This window comes from Eschrichtius robustus, chromosome 17 (genome assembly GCF_028021215.1).
Source record: "Eschrichtius robustus isolate mEscRob2 chromosome 17, mEscRob2.pri, whole genome shotgun sequence".
Classification (NCBI taxonomy): domain Eukaryota; kingdom Metazoa; phylum Chordata; class Mammalia; order Artiodactyla; family Eschrichtiidae; genus Eschrichtius; species Eschrichtius robustus.
Window position 1 is genome coordinate 64,984,173 of NC_090840.1, and position 24,357 is coordinate 65,008,529.

Genomic DNA, 24,357 nt, shown 5'->3' on the forward strand with positions numbered 1-24,357 from the left:
ACAGTTTTTCTTCTGTACAAAGTTTTTTTTGTTTGTTTGGAGTCATCTAACACCACGAACAGATTCAAAATGACCCAGTCCAATGTCAAGAGTATTTGACATTGAAGGAAAAAAATCACTCTTTGAGCAGTCATTTGGAAACCAATCATTAAACAAGATGAAGGCGATGATTTTCCAAATACAATGGCAAGATTTAAAGTAGGGAAGTTCCAGAAGGTTGCAACGTTTGTTTCATTTCTAAAGTGAAGTCCATATGCCTCATTTTTTTAAGTTTGATGAAAATGCAGCATCTAATAAGGGCCGATCTTAGACAATTTCAGAGCACAGGAAGTTCCCTACAGATTACAGAGCTAAGAATAGCCTAGAAACAGCAGTAGAGCACATGAAGAAGTGATCCTGAGTCACTCATTGGTTTATCAGAGGAAATGTAGTTATATGGCAAATAATTGCTAATGACCAATTAAATTGTCAGATTTTAAGCAAATCAGTCATACATTGACATTATGGCGGGCATTTCTTGCTTTTGTTAAAAACAAAACAAAGACCAATAAAAAAGAAAAACGTTTCCTTAGGAAAAGATGCTCTGCACGTAAAAATACAGTGTTTTCTGCTCTCTCAAACTTATTGTGAATTCTTGACCAGGCATGTTTCCTAATTCCCAGGTATGGTTTCCCTGATCCGTTTATGTTGCCTCCCATATTTCTCTTTATGTAAATTTAATAATATTTCCAATGTTCTTACCAGTTCTTTTTTGAGTGAAGCCAAGGCATGCTCAATGTCTGAACTTGATCACTTTGGTCTGTCTTCCTCTTTGTCATGCTGAAAAGTGTAAACATCTGCCCGGACACAGTTGTCAAATGTGACAGATTTCGAAGAAAAGTCTTTAAGCTGTGTCAGAATCATCTCCATTTCTCTAAATGTAATTTCACCTCAGGACAGAGCATCGTCAAGGTAGGTTCAGCTTTTGCTGAGTTACTTAGACAGTCCGCAATGTAAAACTTGGAGAAGTTGCAAGGTTTTGAATAGCAAGCACTCATGTAATATATATGAAATTCTGTCAGCCAGTAGGAGACTACTCTTACTAAAATCTTGAGTTCTCTCCCTTAGTCACTCTTGACCTTTTTTTTCCAGAGACACGTTCAAGAAGTATAGGGAAATATCATCACAGAGATGTGTGCTGTCTCTGCTGAGATCACTTCTTGGGAAATTCCCAAGAGAAGCAATCTGTTTAGGGTGCAACCAAGAACCAGAAAGCATACACTTTTTTCCTTTCCAAGCCAACTAACAAAAAAGTCCAGATCTTTTCAGGATTTTGGTGATAAAGATTTTGTCTCTTTAACTGACCCCTTGACCCAAATGTTTCATAAGAGGAAGTCGAAGTATACAGTTTTCCCTAGATACCAAATCAGTTTGAATCCCTAGAGCTTCTCATTAAGAATAATCTTAAGTCACATTTATAAACGCTTACTATGTGCTTAGTACTATATTAAGAACTGTAGGGCTTCCCTGGTGGCGCAGTGGTTGAGAATCTGCCTGCCAATGCAGGGGACACGGGTTCGAGCCCTGGTCTGGGAAGATCCCACACGCCGTGGAGCAACTAGGCCCGTGAGGCACAATTACTGAGCCTGCGCGTCTGGAGCCTGTGCTCTGCAACAAGAGAGGCCGCGATAATGAGAGGCCCGCGCACCGCGAAGAAGAGGGGCCCCCACTTGCCGCAACTAGAGAAAGCCCTCCCGCAGAAACGAAGACACAGCACAGCCATAAATAAAAAAACAAAAAAAAACAGAACTGTATGCACATTTTGGTCATTTAATCCTCTCAAAACTTCACAAGGCAGATATTTTCATGAGGCCCATTTTATAGGTAAGAAAACTGATACTTAGAGGGAAAAAACAGTCACCCAAGGCTATTCTATTGCAAAGCTTATATGCTTATATACTATACAATAGAGCTTTCTAGGATTTTGACAAATACGTTTAGAAATTCAGAGAAATGCCCTTCTGAGGTCTTGAAATCTTCTAAATGGTACCCCCAGAAGTAAGGCACACATTGCTGCATGTGCCTGATGCCAATGCTTAGCCAGTGTGGGTAAGTGATACCCCAGAGGCCTCTCACTGTCAGGGGTGGGCTGCTTTCTAAGGAGTCAGTCTCATGCTGGCAGGGTTACTTCATCTTGGCTGGGAATAAGACCAATTTACTTTCCAATTACACCCTCTCATACCCACCTTCACACGCCCTATTATTTTTAGATATACTTGATTGTTTCAAGATTCCCTTAACTGTGCCCTGCAGTTGTGTACTCCCAAGCCTTTGATCATAGCAGCCTAGGCCTCAGCCCGTCTCTGAGGACCACCTTCCTACTCATGCTTGATGGCTGAGCTGAAAATTTTTCCTGTCAAGCCCTTTTCAGCTTCTTAGGTATGATTAACTCTTCCATCTCCTGCACCCCGACAACACTCTGCCCAACCCTGTTCTTAGCACTTGTCAGGCTCTAACATGATTATCTGTTTACCATATGTTCTCCTAGCCAGCTCACGGGTTCTCTGATAACAGGGATCATGTTATTTAATCAGGGCATGACGCTAGGCACATAGCAGGCAGTTAACATGCTTTTCTCAAATGAATAAAAGGTTCGATTTAAAGAAATACTTTATGAAGACTATGAAATTGCAATTGCTTTTCTTTTCAACTTCTAAAAGCCAGCTGGCTCATTTGACCTTACGCTACTTCTCACATTTACAAAACATCTACCATATTTTGAGCCTGTGTCTGTGACAGCATAGGGCAGCTTCATCCAAGTTTCCAAAGGTCTACAGCTCTTTAGAAAGCCTTGCCAGTCTCCTGGGAGTTTCTGGCAGTTTTTAACATGCAGAACGTTCTTTAGGTGGCTTCCTGCTTTAGTAAATGTCAGAGGAACCCCTGCAATCCTGGGAGGTGTTAGCTGAAGGGGGTCCCATGAAAGGGAGGGAGTGTAGTTCTCTGGCGATGTATTAAAATTAAGGGTAACATGGTTCAGCTGCTGTGCAAAACAGTTTGGTGGCTCTTTAAAAAGTTAAACATATAATTACCATGTGACCCAACAATTCTACTCCTTGGTAACTATCCGAAAGAATTGAAGACAGGTACTCAAACACATGCACAAGTATTTTCATAGCAGCATTATTCACAATAGCTAAAAGGTGGAAACAGTCCAAATGTCCGTCAATTGAAAAATGGGTAAACAAATTGTCGTATATTCATGCAATGAAATATTATTCAACCATGAAAGGGAATTAATGCTTGTACATGGTAATACAGGATGAAGCTCAAAAATATTAAGTGAAAGAAGCCAGACACAAAAGGTCAAATATTATATGATTCCATTTATATAAAGTATCAGCATAGGTAAATCCATAGAGATAGAAACCAGACTGATGGTTGCAAAGGGTAGAGAGAGCAGAAAATGGGGAGCAACCGCTCAATAAGCATGGGATTTCCTTTTGGGGGATGAAATGTTTTGGAACTAGATAGAAGTGGTGATTGCAAAACATTGTGAATGCATGAAATGCCAATGAATTGTTTACATTAAAATGGTTAATTTTAGTGGTTGCCAAGATGGGGGGGTAGGCGAGGGAAGGATTGGGAGTTTGGGATTAGCAGAGGTAAACTATTATATATAGGATGGATAAACAACAAGGTCCTACTGTATAGCACAGGGAACTATATTAAATATCCTATGACAAACCATAATGGAAAAGAATATCAAAAAGAATATATATGTATATATGTATAACTGAGTCACTTTGCTGTACAGCAGAAACTAACACAACATTGTAAATCAACTATACTTCAATAAAATTAAAAAAAAAAAAAAACCCCTGGGGTGGGGAGGATAAATTAGGAATTTGGGGTTAACAGATACACACTACTATATATAAAATAGATAAACAACAAGGACATATTGTACAGCACAGGTAACTATATTTAATATCTTATAATAACCTATAATGGAAAAGAATCTGAAAAAGAATATATCTATATCTGTATCTATATCTAAGTTACTCTGCTGTACACCTGAAACATTGTAAATCAACTATACTTCAATTTAAAAAAAACCCAAATGGTTAATTCTACATGACATGAATTTGACCTCAATTAAAAGAAATAAAGTGCGAGGGGGTTAAAGAAAAAAAAAAAAACGGTAGAAAAGGAGGTCAGAGTGTTATGCTGTGAGAAGGCCTTGACCAGATAATACTGCTTTTGAAGATGTAGGAAGATCAGAAGCAAGGAATGAGAGCAGCCTCTAGAAGCTGGAAAAGGCAAATAACAATTTCCCCCCTAGAGCCTCCAAGAAGGAACGCAGATCTGTCATCACCTTGATTTTAGCCCAGTGAGACCAGTGTTGGACTTCTAATCTGCAGAACTGTAAAATAATACATTTGTATTTTTCAAAGCTAAAAAAGGTAACAAAATATCATGCCTTGGCTTCACAGCTGAAAAGAACTTCCGAGATCTTCTAGTGCCATCATGATGAAAATAGGGTGAGGAAGATTGCACGCCTTTCCAAGGTCACATAGCTAGTTGTCCTATTTACTTCAAAAACAGTGTTTCCTTCCCGAAGTAGATAGGAAGGGAACAAACACTGAATGGGGTTATCGTCCTAATCTTATGAGAAGAAACAGACTCACTAAAATTAAGAAACTTGACCAATATTTCATATCTAATACTGTTTTATTTTCTTAAGTATTTAAAAAATATCAAAGTAATGAAGGCACATGAACAATAATAAAAAATCACAGCATAGAGGATAGAAGGACTTAAGATGAAAACCATCCACTTCTAATATACCTCAAACCCAGTCCTGATCCACTGCACTTATTAGTTCCTCTTCCCTTTCTGGTATACCTTAAATATTACTGTATAATGTTACTATGCATTGATATTTAACAAATACTTCTATGGTACTTCTCAAGTGCTTTACAAAAATAACTCATTGAATCTTTCTAACAACCCTATGAGGTAGGTACTAGTATTTGCTCTACTTTACGGGTGGGGAAACTGAGGCATGGAGTGGTTAAGACTTGCCCAACATAACACACCTAGAAGGTGCTGGAACTGGGATTTAGGACCATGTGGCTCAGACTCTATGCTGTTAACTACGACACCACACTGCTTACAAGCACTAGCTCTGTTGTATGAGGCTCACTGTGGCCAAGCAGCACGCCCACGTTCATGGCCAAGCTGGGATCTGAGCCCAGCTAGGCTCCAAGGCCCTGGTGCTTTCTGCTAAATCTTTTGCCTCAGAAGGGGGCTGTCCACTGAAGGAATAGGACCGATGGCTGTCTTAACCCTGCCTCAGACTAGTGAGGGAGAGTTGGTTGAAAGTAACAGAGCTTTCTAGAAAAAACAAAAACCAAAACCAGAGCTTTCTAGCACATCATTTTTTAAAAATGTGTTTTTTAAAAAAAATATCAGAAAAACAGGTGTTATAGGTCTAATTTTTTTTGATAACGTATTTTCTTGGAATCATAAAAAATTAAAATCCTTTTCATTTTCTCTTTAAAAATATAGGTTTTTGGAAAGCAGAAATCTGTTCAGCTGTCCTTTAACTGTTTGTGTTGTGGTTGTCCTGGAAGGCTGGTACACAAAGTGTTTTTAGGCATTTTCTGTAGCTCAGACTAGAAGACCTGGGTCCTGGAGCTACTCCTTCTCCAACCACACCAGAGTAACTTTGCCTTCTTTCTGACAATATTGACTTGAGCTTAAGTTTCCCTTACTGCTGGCTTTCCTTGTTCTACAGACAGGTTTTCAAACTCTACTGGGTAACCTTAGGTACCCTTGGTGACACTTCAAAATTGTCTGAAGGGTTTGGGGTGAGGAGAGTGGATAGTCAGGGACAAATGGGCAAGGGGAAGAAAAGACACACAGGTGGGTCAGTGTCCCCATCTCTCCTTAACCCAGAGAAGCCCACGTTGACCCTACAGATTTTCCCACAGTATTTTGTAGGAAGAAAATATTTTATTGAGGAAAAAACACCATAGTGGGTAAAGAAGAATACATAGAACCAGAGAAACTGGGGTTAGAAGGGAATAAAATAAAAACGTCACTTAGAATGATAAGAAAACAAACCATCTAAGGTGGGCGTCTAAACGTTATTCCTTAGCTACGGCAAGATTCTGGAAGCTGACCACCTACCAAGCTGGTAAGGGGAAAACTCCACTGTGCATTCTGTGGTGGGGGGAGGCCAGACTGTTGTGCCAGGTTGTATTCCTAGTGGAAGGCAGGCATCAGTAAATACTAGTTGTGAGAATTTAAAAGAGAAAGTAAGTTAGACAAGAAAAAGATCAGGTGAATTAAATATAATAAAACCAAAGTCTTTTTTTCTGGGGAAGGAGCTCCTTAATAATTAAATTCACTGTGGACTCCGAAGTTGCAGGTGAAGCCAGAGAACACTCAGAGGAAACCAAATTAAATTTTTGCTGGAGAAAGAAAAAATGGAAGAACTAGACTGCCATCCTGAGGCAGAATGCCAGGAAACGGTGATTGGAGTATTGCTGGAGTGTTTGTAGCCCGATTTGGCACCTACTGTAGTATCGGAATACCCTTAAGCTGTTCTGTTTTCCTAAACAGTAGTTTTATAAAATTTACCTTAAAAACCAATGTGGTTACATGGTAAAAACTATACAAATGATACAGAAAAGTCTACATGATAATTTAAGGGTCTCTATTACTGCAAGTTTCCCTTACAAGAGGCAACTATTGTTTCCAGTTTATTGTACATCTTTTAAAAGAGATTCTATGCACCTATAATTAGTTATGTATTGCAAACATTCCTTTGAAACCATCAATGATGCCTACTGCTCTGTACTCTGACTTCTTTTCATTTAACAGTGTGTCTTGGAGCTCGTTTTCTTCCTTTTCTTGATTGCATCGTCTTTTACTAGATGAATATACCAGACCTCATTGAATCATTCTTATACTAATGCACATTTAGTTTACTTTCAGTATTTTGCTACCACAAGCAATGCTGCAATAGATATCTTTGTCCATAGATCACTGCACACATGGGCATAACTGTAGAAAAAATTCCTAGAAGTGGAAATATTAAAAGGCATATGAATTTAAATTTGTAGTAGTTGTAGTAAAACTGCACAACAGGGTGATGAAGCTGTTCTATCAATCATGTTTGAGAATGATGGTCTACACCTTCGCCAACCTTAAATTACTTTGTCCCAATTGACCAGAATTATTTTCTTTCTGCATCTGCTGTATTTTTCAAGACAGTTGCCCTGTACAGTGAATCAAATGATCTTGAACTAAAAGACAGCAGGTTATTCGGTGACTGCAGTCACTCCACCAGCATTTCGCTCTTGTGGTTGAAGGGATCTCTGAGGAAGCATTAGAAATCATTCTTGGCTTTCAGAACTTTCAAGCATGGTTGGAGAGTATTTGAAACTGCCATTGATGAAGACAAGGCAGTGGCAGCTAAAATAGCAGACAGATAAGCTAGAAGTGCACAGGTTGGGGAGACCTGGGGGAGTGATTCCAGAAATACTCATGGAGTATCTCACCTCTGACCTGGAACTCAATGAATAAATGAAGATTTATATGTTAATTATTCAGACAATCTTGTGCACTCATCATGAACCAGACCCTGTGCTGGATGCTGGGGCTAGAAGAGTGAACAAGATATATTTCCTGCCATCAGTTTACTTGCTCATCCTTTCAGCTTCTCTTAGGAGAGAGCATACTTGTTTTCTGATGTAACAGTGCTTAGTTATATCAATACATACTTTACATGTGTATGTTGTTTATTTATACATACATATTATGTTATTTATTTAGACATATATGTTTTGTAGTATGCATTTTTATTTTTGTCTTTCTTAATAGATAAAACAATCCCAAATGGGCAAATATTTCTTAACACTTTTGCTACTTCTTTACTTCTACTCTACACATTTTATGGAGTTCAAGTCCTCTTTCACTCATGAACCTCTTTTGACATGTGCAACCACATTACAGTGTGTCCCAAACCTTATACAAACATGTGACACAACTGTCTTGAACACCTGCCTCCCCTGAGCTTTAATTTCAGAGGACAGGAGAAGACATTGTTGAGGTCTTAAACAATACTCTCTACCCAAGAGGTCCCTTGATAGCAATGGTTGCATTCCTAGTGGAAGGCAGGCATCAGTAAATATTAGCTGAATGAATACATTGACCCTACTCTGCTTTTGGCTCTTCTAATGACTTCTGAATGACTAGTATGTATATGACAGGTGCTTAGTAAATATTTACACTTTTTAAGTGTTGCCTGGAATATGGGGCAAAATGGTCTCCCATACCATTTTTTAAATGGATTTTGGATTTCTTCGGACCTTTTCTGGACCTTACTAGATCTTTTGGTAAATTACTTTTTTTTTTTTTTTTTTTTTTTCCCCCTGGGGAAGATGCTCCCTTTAGGTTATGATGCTGATATTTTTGCACCAACATCTGAAATTCAGGCTTTACAGTTCTTTTCCTATCACATGTAGCCTGGTATGTGCATTCACCCATGGACAGTAGACACACACACACACACAAATCCCTTTCTGATCACTGCTGCGTGCCAAGCTCATGCCTACTGAGGTCATTTTCCTGAGAGCTTGTAACTAATTCAAAACACAGAGGAGCTCTTAGATATCTTTTCATACAAGAGAAGGAAGCAATTTGTGACCTAACAAGAGGGTTAATACCAGCTGGTCATAGTTTAGTGAGTTTAATTAGTGGAATTTCTATATAGTATCACCCCAAACGACTTCTGGCTTGGAACTGAACATGAGACTCCTTTTGGGTGAGCAAAATAAAACAGGCCATGCAAAGCTTTGCTCTGTCTAATCCTTGTGCCTGATGCACACGGGCTACAGTGACATTTCTGAGACTGATTTGTACTTAGCTAAGATGAGCTTTTTAATAAAACTGCAAGATAAAATCGGCATTAGCTACTTTTAACAAGGAAGCAAGATACACAGTTGCAAAGTGAGAATGAAAAATGCCTAAGTAAAAGATCAAAGAATTCTTCCTTTTACACCTACCTCCTTCCCTGGGTTAATTGATAATCTGTTTTAATTGCCTAGCAAGTACTGGCCCCAAATGGAAATGACATGGATATTTTCACAAACGTTATGAATTGGACTAATTTCAAATTTGTTTTAAGTCAAGTGCAAGCATTGACTTAATTGCCGGAAGCCCAGTCTGGTATAGGGTGAGTTAACCCTATGTTGAGCTAACCCCTTTCATTTCAAAGTGTGGTCCATGAACCTCCATCATCAGCATCATCTGGGAGCTTGTTAGGAATGCAGAGTCTTAGGCCCTACACACAGACCTAATGAATCAGAATATGCATTTAGCAAGACTCCCAAGCGATATCTATGCACGTGAAAATTGAGAATCACCGGCCCATAATGTTGCCTTTTTTTTTAAAGGGCTTTCTCCCATACGGTAACTGAAAGACCAGTTGCATGAATAACATAAACCGAGGACCAGATTTGAGAAGTTTACAGCCTTCCAGCCGCACAGAGAGGAATGCACAGATGCATGCTCCATTCCATGGTGCCAAGCTGAAAGGTTTGCCATTTGTTCTGCTGTTTTATTGCCCTCAAACTCTGCACTCAGCTTCTTGTGAGGCTTCCAAAACACAATGAATCCATGAAAAAATTAATAATGTAAAGGTTTTCTAAGGCTCTTGGCAGCAGAAGGAATTTCCTTCTGCTCATATTGAGGTGGGGTGGAGGAGGAAGGAACTTTGACATATAACATCATAGCAGGGAATTCCTAAATATGTGTCCAGGCTTCCTCATTTCAGCCTGTTGAAAAGAAATTTGTGTGTGATGGTTCTAGGATTTGTCCTTAAGAATTTCTGACAGCTTAGTAGACAAGAGCCTCAATATTTTGAGCAAAGGACTTTTACATATCGTTTGCTTTATATCTTCAGTTTTGTGTGATTTAGCGAGAAGTGAGTTGCTTCTGCCATCTCCAATAAGATATATTTCAGTTAGTATCTTCGTCTCCTCCCGCTTTTAGTATTTTCAGTTGGGAAGTAGACAGCTGAAATATTGGCCACTGAAGGAAAACAGATTTCCCAATGAATAGTTCTACACCATGAAAAAATGAGATTAGAGGGATGCCTAAACTAATTCCAGGTTATTACAATCTTCATCTCAAGCCTAATTCTCTGTAGTTTCACTCCTGGTTTACAGACAGAAATTTAAAGCCAGGACATTTTATCATCTGTATCATTTAGTCTCCCTTTGACTGAAGCTTTGCAACGTTCTCTTCAATTTCCATGAGAATGAATTTCACCTTTTATGACAGTCAAAGACAATTACGGTGTCTTTATGAAAAATGATGTCACTGGTACCAGCAATAAAATAACAATGTCCTAGTGCTGAGAAATGTATTAATCATTCCAGTCATCTTTCAGCTTTTCTGGTTTTGCTTCGGGAACTGCAGAAAACCTTAAGGTTTTTAATTTGTGAGCTATCTAGAAACATGGTGAGAACACTTGTCATCTTCCTTTGATTGAGTGCTCAGGAAATGGAGTAGAATTAAGTGACTATCCCACCAACAGGCAGGATTATTAGGCCAATGCATAAATCAGAAAGGATTTTGCAGACTCTCACACATGTGTATCTATGAGGTGGGGTAGTGATGGGGAAAGGTATTCTCAGGTGCCCTCTGGTCTGCCTCCATGGAATCCAGTGCTGTTTCACTCCTTGCTTTTGAAGTCCTTTGAATGTTGCCCTCTGGGAAACACTGAATTCCTGTTAAAGTGCTAGCCCAAAGTCCTCCTGGGATCAGGAAAAGGCCTGGGACCTCTCACGTTCTTAGGTGCAAATCTGTTCTTGTGATAAGGCTGCTGAGACTTGGAATAGGTTAAATAATTATAGATTTTTTTTTTTCATATTAATCAGTCAATTTACAGAGTGGCCTTCTCTACACAAATCAATATATGGAGTATTTACTTCATGCCTAGACTCAAATAAGGAGCTTCCTGGATATCAAAAACATGTAACACAAAGCTTTCATTGAGTAGCTTATTTTTTGGTTGGGGAGAATATGCTTATGACAGGAAATAATTGGAGAATAAGCAGAATGTATAGTTTATACTTTCAGTAAGAATACAGCATTTTCTGGTATCCTAGCATAATCCATTTTAATCTAGTTGTGATTTTGGTTTCAGAAGTCATGGTCTCTGGGTACAGACCCTTGGGGGTTGGCTTTCAGAGATGGAGAATCACTGTGGACTTCAATAGTGGGGAGAAACTTCTGGGCAAAGAGAGGACCTAAGCGCATTTGTGAGGCTGAGTGGGAATTGCATGAGTAAAGAGACACCAGGGAAGTCATCCAAAATCAGGTGGTCAGAATAAGTCACAAAAGTGAGAGGAGGATGGCATATGTCTGGAAAAGTGAGACACATACCTGATAGGGAAGAAAAGTACCAACTGGGCAATAAAGGTGGAGGTAAAAATAGGGCCAGATTTTAGAACAAATCAACTACCAAGCAGGGATATTTATTTGATCCTGTGAGCTATGATACTCAGACATTTTTTTACCCTATAGAAAAATATAATACAGATGACATTGTGACACATTACCATGAGTTACTCAGAGAGTTTCACAATTCTCTACACATTCTAATTATAATCCCCCCACTCAGCTGAAACAATATATTGAAATTCAAGTGAAAGAGAGGTCTCAAAACCAACAATGGATCCATAGTTATGTTATATGAAAAAGTAAGTTCTTCACTATCCACTTATGCTAAAAACTTGCAAAAAAAGTGGGTATAGTGGGAACATACCTCAACATAATAAAGGCCATATATAGCAATCCCACAGCTAACATCACACTCAACAGTAAAAAACTTCAAGCTTTTCCTCTCAGGACCAAGATAAGGATGCTCACTCTTGCCACATTATTCAACATAGTATTGGAAGTCCTAGCTGGAGCAATTAGGCAAGAAAAAGAAATAAAAGGCATCAAAATTAGAAAGGAAGAGGTAAAAATGTCACTATTCACAGATGACATGATGTTACAGAATACCCTAAAGAATCCATCAAAAAACCATTAAAACTAATAGATGAAATCAGATATGGGAACATATGTATATGTATAACTGATTCACTTTGTTATAAAGCAGAAACTAACACACCATTGTAAAGCAATTATACTCCAATAAAGATGTTAAAAAAAAAAAGTAAAGTTGCAGAATACAAAATTAATATATATAAATTGGCTGCATTTCTCTACACTAATAATGAACTATCAGAAAGAGGAATTAAGAAAACAATTCAATCTACAGTTGCATCACAAAGAATAAAATACCTAGGAATAAATTTAACCAAGGAGGTAAAAGACCCACACACTGAAAAGTAAAAGACATTAATGAAAGAAATTGAAGAATACCTAAATAAATGGGAAGATATTCTGTGCTCATGGATTGAAAGAATTAATATTGTTAAAATGTCATACTATCCAAAGCAATCTATTGATTTAATGCAATCCCTATCAAAATTCCAATGGCATTTTTCACAGAAATAGATTAAACAATCCTAAAATATGTATGGAACCATGAAAGACCCCAAATAGCCAAAGCGACCTCGAGAAAGAAGAACAAAGCCGGAGGCATTATGCCCCCTGATTTCAAACTATATTACGAAGTGATAGTAGTAAAAACAGTATAGTATTGGCATAAAAACAGACACATAGATAAATGGAACAGAATAGACAGCCCAGAAATAAGCCCACACATATATGGTCAGTTAATTTATGATAAAGAAGCCAAGGATATACAATGGGAAAGGACAGTCTCTTCAATAAATGGTGTTGAGAAAACTGAACAGCCACATGCAAAAGAATGAAACTGGACCACTATCTTACACCATACACAAAAATTAACTCAAAATGGACTAAAGACATGAACATAAGACCTGAAACCATAAAACCCCTAGTAGAAAACATAGGTAGTAATCTCCTTGACATAGGTCTTGGTGGTGATTTTTTTGAAGCTGACACCAAAAGCAAAATCCAGAAAAGCAAAAATAAACAAGTGGGACTATATCTAAAAGCTGCTGCACAGCAAAGAAAACCATCAACAAAATGAAAAGACAACCTACTGAATGGGAGAAAATATTGCAAATCATATATCTGATACACTGAAAATGTTTAAAGAACTCATACAATTCAATAGCAAAAAAACCCAATCTAATTTAAAAAGATCAAGTAGACATATTTCCAAAGAAGGCATATAGATGGCCAACAGACACATGAAAAGATGCTCAGCATCACTAGTCATCAGGGAAATGCAAATCAAAACCACAATGAGATATCACCTCACACCTGTTAGAATGGCTATTATCAAAAAGACAACAAATAAAAAGTGTTGGTGAGGATGTGGAGAAAAGGGAACTCTCGTGCACTGTTGATGGGAATGTGAATTGGTGATCCACTATAGGAAACAGTACGTAGGTTCCTAAGAAAAATAAAAAAATAAAACTACCATTTGACCCATCAATGTCACTTCTGAGATTTATCCAAAGAAAACAAAACACTAATTTGAGAACATACACGCACCACCATGTTCATTGCAGCACTATTTACAATAGCCAAGATATGGAAACAACCTAAGGGTTCGTTGATGGATGAATGGATAAAGAAAATGTCCTATCTATCTATCTATCTAATCTATCTACCTATACAATGAAATAGTACTCAGCCATAAAAAAGAATAAAATCTTGACGTTTCTGAAAACATGAATGGACCTTGGGGGCATTATGCTAAGTGAAATAAGTCAGACAGAGAAAGACAAATACTGTATTATCTTACTTATATGTGGAATTTAAACACACACACACACACACAACCCATAAAAAACAAAGAAAAAACAAGCTCATAGATACAAAGAACAGATTGGTGGTTGCCAGAGGTGGGGGTGCGTGAAATGGGTGAAGGGCTCAAAAGGTAAACACTTTCAGTTATAAAATAAATAAGTCATGGGCACAGGGAGATCAGCTTGGTGCTTTGTGACCACCTAGAGGGGTGGGATAGGGAGGGGGGGAGGGAGACACGAGAGGGAGGGGATATGGGGATATATGTATGCATATAGCTGATTCACTTTGTTATACAGCAGAAACTAACACAACATTGTAAGGCAATTATACTCCAATAAAGATGTTAAAAAAAATAAGTCATGGGGATGTAATGTACAGCATGGTGACTATAGTTAATAATACTGTATTGCATATTTGAAACTTTTAAGAGAGTAAAAAAAAGTTTTGTAACTACATAAGGTGATGGATGTTAACTAGACTTGTGATCATTTTGTACTGTATACAAACATTGAATCATGACGTTGTACACCTGAAACTAATATAATATATAATCTGTTAATTACCCCTCAATAGAAAAATAAGAAAAAAATGGAAAAAGAGGAATTAAAGACATTTATGAACACCTACTATGTGCCACATACAAATACTTGACTTACATTGCAGAGAGTTTTTGAAACAACAGTTTTATTAAAATATAATTCACATACCATAGTATTCACTTTTGAAAAGTGTACTATTGAGTGATTTTTAGTATATTCACAGAGTTGTGCAACGTTTATCACTATCTAATTTTAGAACATTTTCATTACCTTAAAAAGAAACCTCATACTCTTTAGCAGTCACTTTCCACCTTCCCCAACATCTCAGTTCCTGGCAGCCACTAATTTACTTTCTGTTTCTATGATTTGCAGATTCTGGATATACTGTATAAAAGAAATCAAGCAAAATGTGACCTTCTGTTGACTGACTTCTTGAACTTAATATGGTGTTTTCAAGGTTCATCCATTTGTAGCATAGATATACATTATTTTTTAAACCCTACTACAATCTTATAAACTAGGCATACTTATCTGTTTTACTGATAAGGAAATTGAAAGCATAAATGCTTTGCCCAAGGACTCACAAAGTTAGCAGAGAAATATTCACACCTAGGCCTCTGTCTCATGGTTCAACCATTTCCACCATGCCACATTGATTCTCAAATGCCTCAAAGTTCTCCATATTTTTAAGCTGAAAAATACGACACCTTGTAATACACCAGAACTAGCAAAATGATCTTTTTTCTTCCCGTCTCTATGCTCACTCAAGACGCACCTGCATCCAAGGGCAAGGGGACTGGTATCCTATTCCCATGGCTGCCACGACAACCCCACTACTTTTGAAATTGTGAGACAATTCAAACCCAGCAGAAGACTGTGGTGAACAGGCAGTGCCACGCTGTATTCTTTCAGACAAGAGGGTATTCTCTACTCAGACCAGCAAGCAGTTTAGAATAAAGCTCCAATAAGAAAACAACAATGAACAGAACCAGCCTTTAATTCACCAGTCACCACCAGGCAGCTGAAGTGTGAAGCCCACAAACACCATGAGTCTAAGCCACAAACACAATCAAGACTCCCTCATCCCACATCAGGACGCTCTACGCTAAAGGTGAGCTCCCAAATCTCATAGCCAGTACCTATATCCTTCGTTCTCACAGCCCACTTACCTTCTTGTCTCCCATGTATCCTTCAGAAGCACCAAAGCCCTTGGTGGGTTTCCAACATAGCGTCCACATCCTCAGGATCCAGGCCAATGCAATCCACCACACTTCGATCTGTAGAGCCCGGAGCCCCGATGCTGTGACCTTCATCTAGTTACAAGTATGCCTTGCGTTTCTTCTTAAGGACAATCATTTCAGGAAGGCAAACAGTAGATCCCTCCATGCTGGCAAAACAGGGTAAAAAAAGTACATACGCTGAGACTTCTTAACTCTCAAAATTGGGAGTTGGCCCCTTATTATTACGCACTTTAACAGTTTATTGCTTTTCAAATGGTCTGACAACTCTGCCTGAGGTTTGAAACCAGCAAAGTTGGCCGATGCTATGGCTGGGCAGACATCAAGGGGAAAGGAGATTGGATCCTTCAAAACAAGCAGCAGAACACAAGTGATCTTAATTCACCACAGAAGGATAAATGTCACAGCAGATTCTCCTAGAGCTTGTAATTAGAGGCAACATTAGGCTTTGCATCACATTACGTTCGTTATTAAAATTACACAAAAGAATAAGACAATTAGGAGATAAGAGAATAAGCATGAGGGCTGCAAATAGGTTACCAAAATAAATATTTCTTAAAATTAAGAAAGTAAGTTCACGAATTTTAGTATGCTTTTAATTCTACAGTTATTTAATTCAATAAATATTGATTAAGCACCTTCATGCTAAGGGCTGTAGGGTAAACTAAGCCAGATGGAGATGCGGCTCTTGAGGAGCTTATAGTCTTTGGTAGGGGAGGGGGTAGAATGCTGATTCATCAATCTGAGGTTATTCCGTAATGCTAGAAGGACTGTAATGATGAAAGTTTAGGCTGTTACGGGAACCATGGGAAGGCCATTTCATGTGGACTTGGCCTTGACAACTGACATACTTACCAAAGGAAGTGACACTTAGATTGAGAACTAGAGAAGGTAGTGACATTAGCCAAGTAAAGAGAGGGGGCAGGAGTGCTTTCAGCAGAGTGTAACTGCACACACAAAAAGTTCTGGAAGCTAGAGAGAGCCATGTCCAAGGATTCTTCATTGTTTTGGGGGCTGCTGTCATAAGCACGGGGAGTCAGTATGGAAGGAAGACCATGAGAACAGTAATATTGTTTATTTAATGAACAAATAACCGAATACACATTTGAGGCTGTGTATCTTCATTAAGTGATGTTATTACTTGAAAAAAGGCAATGAACATTCTAGTAATAGGACCTTGAAGCCAAAGGGCAAATTTATCACCTTTTAAAATATGCCAACTAGTCCTGAGAGGAAGGTAACAGCAGGTGACTCTTGTTCAATAAACAAACAATTAGGTTTGGACTAGAAAGCTAAAACCTCCCTAGGGGAAGAGGAACGCTCCCTGGAGGCCTGTCAGCGGGTTAACGTAGCACAAGCATTGCTCCTGACAATACTGAGAGTGGTTTTCAGAGAACAGGTTTGTCTTTGGGGTATAATTATTTGGCCTACTTAATAGAAGTCTCAAGCAGGTCAACCCTTGAAATAGGGCTCTCTCCTCTTTTTAGCAGAGCTTGAACAAAAGGAGACTTAAAATCAGTTAGAGGGAAGGAGGAAACATATTTCTGTCCTTCTGGAGACAAAAGATGTAATACAATTGGTTAAAATTCAAGGGGAATAAAAACCTCTTGGGGCGGAGGGGTTTTGCTGCCCTCAAGTAGAGCCTTTGCTTCCAACGCAGGCTTGTGCTGCCATCGCGTGTTGGAAAGGCTCACTCCACCTCAGCACCAGCTGGTAATTGCCTTGTTTCTGACTGCGCTCCTTATGGCTCCGTCAGCAAGATTCATTAAACAAGTACGAGGCACAGAATCCAACAGGGGATTTAACACTTCATGGCCTGCCAGGAATTAAATTCCCTACTGACAATATTCCCTCCTTCATCCTCTTTCTTCTTGAAAAAGCAGAATTTCATTCTTTTAGCAGCCTGATTGGAAGCCAGCCCAGCCGTGATGAAGCCACAATTTGACCTTTTAAAGCATGCTGGAGGGTGGTAGTTTGGACCATTAACTTCCCCCCTTAGGAAGGCCCTAGTGTTTTGCCTGCAGGGACCTCTTGAGGGTGTTTTTTTACAGCCTGAATGCAGGAAAGCTGAAATGCTCTATCAATAAAGTCCTGCAAGAATATTTCCATTTGTCTCCCCACCAAGCTCACCTTTTATTTTCCCCATCTTATTTTTGAAAGATTTTCACCTATCCACCAAATTAGCTTTATTTAATCGAAAGATTCATTGATTGCCTGTCTGGTATTAATCAAAGAGGTCCCTGTTGCCAAGTCAGGTTTCTAGTTACTTGGGAATGACAAACACAGCCAGCCTGGGTTAATATCTATTTCAGGCCAAAGAGAAGAGGTTTGATGTTCTGGCAGCCTGTGCAGTCTTACTGTGGATAAAGAGGCAGGATCTGTTAGGCTGCAGAGATACTGAGAACAGGCCATCCTCTCCCACTGGCATCTTTGAAGAACCAGGTTGGAGTGCCTGACCAGGTGAGTGGACTCCAGGCCTCCGCCGGGTAGGAACATAACACCTACTCTGCTGTTAGCGGCAGTTCTTTGAAAACATGCCTAATGCGGAGCGTGAAACGAATCAACATTCACGAGACAAGCCATCTGTTTGTTTAACATTTGGACATAAATGTGAACCTGAGCTTGCAGACCTCTTCAGACCAGCCAGTTGCCCCAAGATCTCTGACACTGTCTCTTTGTGCATCTTGGTCTTTACCCTTCTTTAAGAGAGACTGAGCAGACTTTCCCCCACTTTTCTCCTTTTTTTTTTTTAAGCTGAAAGAGGAAAATAACCCACAGATTTAAAGCTGGTTTACTCTGAGCTGTCAACATCCCTGTGCCAGATGATGATATACGAGAAAGTCTAAGGAATGAGCAGGAGAAAAGAAACACAGTTCATGAGCCACGGAGGGCAGGACCAGCGGAAGATGTTGTGAAGGTCCCTCTCCAAGTCTGAGCATGTTGGGCGACATAAAAGAAAGAGCGATTTCAGACCTGAAAATCTGGTAGTTTACTCTGGGCTCTGGGGCTGATGCTGGAGCTCACTGGGCTCAGCTGCTCAGAATTAAGAGAGGGCAGCCCCTTCCAGGAACATCTGATGAACCTTGCACTAATTCCCTAAATATCTCCCTCACTGTGACAGTCACTCCTGTGTGTCTTGTCTTTCTCTCCCATGCCTAGATAAATGCAAAAATAGTATTTGGGAAGGATACAAGTTAAGGCCTCAGTATAAATATGGCAGATATGATGTACCTGGAACATTGTAGGTGGTCAAGAATTATTTAACTTAATACATAAATTAATGAAGGGATGCATGAATAAATGACGAGACAAATAACTGGATAAGTAAATAAGACAAGGGAACTAGCATGCATTGAGTGCCTAATCAGACCTCGTTTGTTCCACCCAAGTTATCTCACTAAAAAGGAGGCTGTTCTAAGGATTCCCATGGACTGGAAATGGAATCAGAACAGAAAGCTCAGGAACTGAGAGAAAATTGTACCTTTTTCTGCATGTCTGCTTTGTTCTCCCTTTTATATAGAGGTCTTAGTCTCCACTCCTAAATTTTCTACTTGCTCATAAAGTATGCCTACCCATGATTTTGGCATGTCATACCACCAAAACGGCCATCTTGCTCTTTTTTTTATCTTCTCCTTCGTTGTTAACTATTTCAGCCTCCTCTTTTTCTATCTAAAATCCAGAAAGAAGAATTTGATTAGCCCAACTTGCTCAATTGTTTGTTTGTTTTTGAGCCAGGCCAATTGGCTATGGCTGCTGACTGGTCTGTGCGTTGTCTGCTCTGGGGTCAGGTGACTACCTTGGTCCAATCACTGTGGCTGAGTAGAAGGTGGGATCCCAGAGCACCAACATGGACATTACACAGCAGAGACTACAAGGACCTAATTTCCCTTTGGTGGGGCTGTGGGAGGATAGGTACTTTAAGCATGTCTGGAAAACTCCTAGATGCCAAGTTCTGGTGAAATTACTCTCCTAAGTATTAACATATTTAATCTTCATAATGATCTTATGAGTGTAGCCAAGTTTGCTCTGCTTTATAGATGAAGAAAGCAAGGCTCAGCTAAGTGAAGTAACCTGCTAGAGACAAGAAGGCTATTAACTGACAGGTCCTGGATTTGATCCAAAGCTCAAGCTCTATTCCCTAATTACTCCCTAAACAGAGGGAATGGTATGAAAATAATATTTATTTATTTATTTTAAAAAATCTTTATTGGAGTATAATTGCTTTACATTGTTGTGTTAGTTTCTTCTGTATAACAAAGTCAATCAGCTATATGTATACATATATCCCCATATACCCCCCCTCTTGCGTCTTCCTCCCCCCCTCCCTATCCCATCCCTCTAGGTGGTCACAAAGCACCGAGCTGATCTCCCTGTGCTATGCGGCTGCTTCCCACTAGCTATCGGTTTTACATTTGGGACTGTATATATGTCAATGCCACTCTCTCACTTCGTCCCAGCTTACCCTTCCCCCTCCCCGTGTCCTCAAGTCCATTCTATATGTCTGCATCTTTATTCATGTCCTGCCCCTAGGTTCTTCAGAAACATTTTTTTGTTTTAGATTCCATATATATGTGTATTTGTTCTTCTCTTTCTTCCATGTCCTGGCTATTGTAAATAGTGCTGCAATGAACATTGTGGTACATGACTCTTTTTTTTTTTTAACATCTTTATTGGAGTATAATTGCTTTACAATGGTGTGTTAGTTTCTGCTTTATAACAAAGTGAATCAGTTATACATATACATATATCCCCATATCTCTTCCCTCTTGCATCTCCCTCCCTCCCACCCTATCCCACCCCTTTAGGTGGTCACAAAGCACCGAGCTGAGCTGATCTCCCCATGTGATGCAGCTGCTTCCCAGTAGCTATCTATTTAACATTTGGTAGTGTATATATGTCCATGCCACTCTCTCACTTTGTCACAGCTTACCCTTCCCCCTCCCCATATCCTCAAGTCCATTCCATAGTAGGTCTGTCTCTTTATTCCCATCTTGCCCCTAGGTTCTTCATGACCTTTTTTTTTTTTTTTCTCTTAGATTCCATATATATGTGTTAGCATATGGCATTTGTTTTTCTCTTTCTAACTTACTTCACTCTGTATGACAGACTCTAGGTCCATCCACCTCACTACAAATAACTCAATTTTGTTTCTTTTTATGGCTGAGTAATATTCCATTGTATATATGTGCCACATCTTCTTTACCCATTCAGCTGTTGATGGACACTTAGGTTGCTTCCATGTCCTGGCTATTGTAAATAGAGCTGCAATGAACATTGTGGTACATGTCTCTTTTTGAATTATGGTTTTCTGAGAGTATATGCCCAGTAGTGGGATTGCTGGGTCGTATGGTAGTTCTATTTTTAGTTTTTTAAGGAACCTCCACACTGTTCTCCATAGTGGTTGTATCAATTTACATTCCCACCAACAGTGCAAGAGGGTTCCCTTTTCTCTACACCCTCTCCAGCATTTCTTGTTTGTAGATTTTTTGATGATGGCCATTCTGACTGGTGTGAGATGATAACTCATTGTAGTTTTGATTTGCATTTCTCTAATGATTAGTGATGTTGAGCATCCTTTGTTGACAATCTGTATATCTTCTTTAGAGAAATGTCTACTTAGGTCTTCTGCCCATTTTTGGATTGAGTTGTTTGTTTTTTTGATATTGAGCTGCATGAGCTGCTTGTATATTTTGGAGATTAATCCTTTGTCAGTTGCTTCATTTGCAAATATTTTCTCCCATTCTGAGGGTTGTCTTTTTGTCTTGTTTATGGTTTCCTTGGCTGTGCAAAAGCTTTTAAGTTTCATTAGGTCCCATTTGTTTATTTTTCTTTTTATTTCCATTTCTCCAGGAGGTGAGTTAAAAAGGACCTTGCTATAATTTATGTCATACAGTGTTCTGCCTATGTTTACCTCTAAGAGTTTTATAGTGTCTGGCCTTACATTAGGTCTTTAATCCATTCTGAGTTTATTTTTGTATGGTGTTAGGGAGTGTTCTAATTTCATTCTTTTACATGTAGCTGTCCAGTTTTGCCAGCACCACTTATTGAAGAGGCTGTCTCTTCTCCATTGTATATTCTTGCCTCCTTTATCAAAGATAAGGTGACCAAATGTGCATGGGTTTATCTCTGGGCTTTCTATCCTGTTCCGTTGATCTATATTTCTGTTTTTGTGCCAGTACCATACTGTCTTGATTACTGTAGATTTGTAGTATAGCCTGAAGTCAGGGAGCCTGATTCCTCCAGCTCCGTTTTTCTTTCTCAATATTGCTTTGGCTATTCGGGGTCTTTTGTGTTTCCAAATAAATTGTGAAATTTTTTGTTCTAATTCTGTGAAAAATGCCACTGGTAGTTTGATAGGGATTGCATTGAATCTGTAGATTGCTTTGGGTAGTATAGTCATTTTCACAATGTTGATTCTTCCAATCCAAGAACATGGTATATCTCTCCATCTGTTTGTATCATCTTTAATTTCTTTCATCAGTGTCTTACAGTTTTTTGCATACAGGTCTTTTGTCCCCTTTGGTAGGTTTATGCCTAGGTGTTTTATTTTTCTTCTTGCAATGGTAAATGGGAGTGTTTCCTTCATTTCTCTTTCTGATTTTTCATGATTAGTGTATAGGAATGCAAGGGATTTCTGTGCATTAATTTTGTATCCTGCTACTTTACCAAATTCATTGATTAGCTCTAGTAGTTTTCTGGTAGCATCTTTAGGATTCTCTGTGTATAGTATCATGTCATCTGCAAACAGTGACAGCTTTACTTCTTCTTTCTGATTTGGATTCCTTTTATTTCTTTTTCTTCTCTGATTGCTGTGGCTAAAACTTCCAAAACTATGTTGAATAATAGTGGTGTGAGTGGGCAACCTTGTCTTGTTCCTGATCTTAGGGGAAATGGTTTCAGTTTTTCACCACTGAGAACGATGTTGGTTGTGGGTCTGTCATATATGGCCTTTATTATGTTAAGTTCCCTCTATGCCTACCTTCTGGAGGGTTTTTATCATAAATGGGTGTTGATTTTGTCAAAAGCTTTTTCTGCATCTATTGAGATGATCATATGGTTTTTATCCTTCAGTTCGTTAATATCATGTATCACATTGATTGATTTGCGTATATTGAAGAATCCTTGCATTCCTGGGATAAAGCCCTCTTAATCATGGTGTATGATCCTTTTAATGTGCTATTGGATTCTGTTTGCTAGTATTTTGTTGAGGATTTTTGCATCTATGTTCAGCAGTGATATTTGCTTGTAGTCTTCTTTCTTTGTGACATCTTTGTCTGGTTTTGGTATCAGGGTGATGGTGGCCTCATAGAATGAGTTTGGGAGTGTTCCTCCCTCTGCAATATTTTGGAAGAGTTTGAGAAGGATAGGTGTTAGCTCTTCTTAAACGCTTGATAGAATTCGCCTGTGAAGCCATCTGGTCCTGGGCTTTTGTTTGTTGGAAGAATTTTAATCACAGTTTCAATTTCAGTGCTTGTGATTGGTCTGTTTATATTTTCTATTTCTTCCTGGTTCAGTCTTGGAAGGTTGTGGTATTCTAAAAATTTGTCCATTTCTTCCAGGTTGTGCATTTTATTGGCATATAGTTGCTTGTAGTAATCTCTCATGATCCTTTGTATTTCTGCAGTGTCAGTTGTTACTTCTCCTTTTTCATTTCTAATTCTATTGATTTGAGTCTTCTCCCCTTTTTTCTTGATGAGTCTGGCTAATGGTTTATCAATTTTGTTTATCTTCTCAAAGAACCAGCTTTTAGTTTTATTGATCTTTCCTGTCTTTTGCTTCATTTCTTTTTCATTTATTTCTGATCTGATCTTTATGATTTCTTTCCTTCTGCTAACTTTGGGGTTTTTTTGTTCTTCTTTCTCTAATTGCTTTAGGTGTAAGGTTAAGTTGTTTATTTGAGATGTTTCTTGTTCCTTGAGGTAGCATTGTATTGCTATAAACTTCCCTCTTAGAACTGCTTTTGCTGCATCCCATAGGTTTTGGGTCGTCGTGTTTTCATTGTCATTTGTTTCTAGGAATTTTTTGATTTCCTCTTTGTTTTCATCAGTGATCTCTTGGTTATTTAGTAGCGTATTGTTTAGCCTGCATGTGTTTGTATTTTTTACAGATTTTTTTCCTGTTATTGATATCTAGTCTCATAGTGTTGTGGTCAGAAAAGATACTTGATACACTTTCAATTTTCTTATATTTACCAAAGCTTGATGTGTGACCCAAGATATGATCTGTCCTGGAGAATATTCCATGAGCACTTGAGAAGAAAGTGTATTCTGTTGTTTTTGGATGGAATGTCCTATAAATATCAATTAAGTCCATGTTGTTTAATGTGTCATTGAAAGCTTGTGTGTCCTTATTTATTTTCATTTTGGTTGATCTGTCCATTGGTGAAAGTGGGGTGTTAAAAGTCCCCTACTATTATTGTGTTACTGTTGATTTCCCCTTTTATGGCTCTTAGCATTTGCCTTATGCATTGAGGTGCTCTTATGTCGGGTGCATAAATATGTATAATTGTTATATCTTCTTCTTGGATTTTCCCTGGATCATTATGTAGTGTCCTTCTTTGTCTCTTGTAATAGTCTTTATTTTAAAGTCTATTTTGTCTGATATGAGAATTATGACTCCAGCTTTCTTTTGATTTCCGTTGGCTTGGAATATCTTTTTCCATCCCCTCACTTTCAGTCTGTATGTGTCCCTAGGTCTGAAGTGGGTCTCTTGTAGACAGCATATAT